Here is a 2,540-nt window from a genome sequence, read left to right on the forward strand (position 1 = left end):
TGCTGAATGATATTCCATTGCTGGGATGTACCACAGTTTACTTACACATTCATTTATTGAAATACATCTTGGTTGTTTCCACTTTGGACACATATGAATAGAGCTGTTATAACCATTTGTATGCAGACTTTTTCAACTCCATTGGGAGAATACAAAGAAGTATGATTATTGCATCATATGATAAGGATACTTTTAGTTTTATAAGAAACTGCCAGACTGTCTTCCAAAGTGGCTACACAGCCTTTTGTATCCCACCTGCAATGAATGGGCACTCCTGTTGCTCCATATTTTCACTAGCATTATGTATTGTCAGTGAATCTTCATTTTCATTTAGTTCAAAGTGCTTTTAAGTACCTTTTGGGATTTCTTCTTTGATGCACTTGTTATTTAGAAGTGTATTGTTTAATTTTGAAGTATTTGAGAATTTTTTTTTTTTTGTACTGCAGATTTATCTGAGAAGAGCACACTAGAGTTGCTCCTGTGGAGGGAATTTATGACAGTTGAGTTCTTTTGGGTTCATTTAGGAGGCTGTGCTTTGGGGCAGATGGGAATTAAGGATCTCAGGTGTCTTCTGCTCAAAAGAATTCTGATGCCAAAGTGGTGCATTGTGGGCTACATATCCTGATCCCTGTGATTATCACCAGGAGAAGTTTAGGTGGAGGATTGAGCCTGCCTTGATTGCCCCAGGATTTTGAAACTAAGGTAATGAGATGAGCCAGTAAAAGAGGGTCAATGTGGTACTGGACAGGTGGAGAAAAGAGCGTGATCCAAAGGCAGGAAATAGTCAACTCTGTTGAATGTGCCCAGAGTATCAAACAGAGTGTGTTTCAACTTAATGTTTACCAGCTTCCTTTATAGAATAGAAGGAAAACCTGTGCAAATGATGTTTAAGAAATCTCTTTTTATGTGAAAGAAATATGCACTGAAATTCTAGTGCTTCCCTCTGTTAGACAAGAGCTGGATAAGATCACCAGCTTCCCGATAAAAATGCTGACTTGAAAATGGTAATGCCAGTTCAAAATATACATCTGAAGAGTCAAATGTGCATGGTCAAATGTAATGTATATGCAATATGGACTAAAGGGTCTTACAAGCCCTGTAGGAAACAAACTTTAGAAATTTGCTTCCACCAAGGTTTTCCCAACATATTGGGTAATATACCCTTTTCCATTGCTATAGTTTCATACTATAGCAATAGTATGATGGTATTCTGAGTATTGAATGCACTTTAGAAAACAAATCTTGTCACAGGATTAGATGGGGGCAAATCAGGCTCAATGTCCTGCTTTACGATTTAGTATTTTTTCTTCTTTCAGCTATTTCTTCCTATAGACTATGATGACAGTGCCTACACATAAGAGCTGCTGTAGGATTAGAGGAGATGATGTGTATAATACATTGTTTCATTGACTTGTTTCAATTGACAAATGTGAGTTGTCTCCTCTTCAACTTTGTTTAATCATCATAATTTTATCTTTCCAAAAGCAGTTACATGGGGCAAAGCTTCATGGATTCTAGGAATCCTCTGGGGATCTTGGGATCTTATTAAAATTAGGTTCTGTTTCAGGAGATCTGGGGTGGGATTGGAGAATGCATTTCTAACAGGCTCCCAGGTGATGCTGAGGTTCCTGGTCCAAGGACCATTCTCAGAGTAGTGAGGTTGTGGAGAAATTGATGGAGACTTTTAAAAGGCTAGTAGTTAGCTTTTCAGAAGGCCAATCCCTGTGGCTGCGATGGATGCACTGGAGATGGATCAGGATGGAGACAGCTGTGGCCTTTCAAGCAAACATGACAAGGCCTGCCTGAACAAAGGCTGTAGTGGAGACAGAGGAAGACCAGCAAAATTTTGGAAATTAAATTTAAAAAAGAATGGTAGTGGATTCATTGGGAGGAAATACGAGTGAGAGAGAAACTGAGTCACAGTTTCTGCCTTAAAGTGCTTTCTGTAACATTAAGAGGACAACCATTCTCTCAAAATACTGTCCGAGCTATCTTTATTTAAAAGTCTGGGCCCTCAGACAGAGGTTTTTACTAAGTTTCTGGAATTGAGGAATCAAGGTATTGAAACATAAAGCAATCTCCTGCTTGGATGGTGGAGCAAGACTGTGTCCTCCTCCAGGGGTGTGCTGTGCAGTCTGGCAGCCACTGGCCACCTGTGGGTATGGATTTAAAGTAAAAACAAATAAAAACTTTAGGTCTCCCTTTACACCAACCACTATTCTCAGTGCTCAGTAGCCACATTGGACTCATGGCTACACTGACACACAGCACAGGGTAGAAGCCCTTAAAGTCTCCAACTCTCTTTTTCTAGATGGAGGAAGAATTCTCTTATGAGAACCTCATGGAGTGGACAAGGCCTGGCAAGATACATCAAAGAGAAGTGCAGGTTTTCCTCTCTAGGTTCAGACTGGAGGAAGATTGTGACATGGAAGATGTCTTCGTGATTTAGGCATGGCTGATGCCTTTGATGAGTTGCAGCAGATTTCTCTGAAATGTCATCTAAGAAAGAGCTGTATTTGTCCAAGGTTGCGCACAAGTCT

The sequence above is a fragment of the Sciurus carolinensis genome, chromosome 15 (genome assembly GCF_902686445.1).
Source record: "Sciurus carolinensis chromosome 15, mSciCar1.2, whole genome shotgun sequence".
NCBI lineage: Eukaryota > Metazoa > Chordata > Mammalia > Rodentia > Sciuridae > Sciurus > Sciurus carolinensis.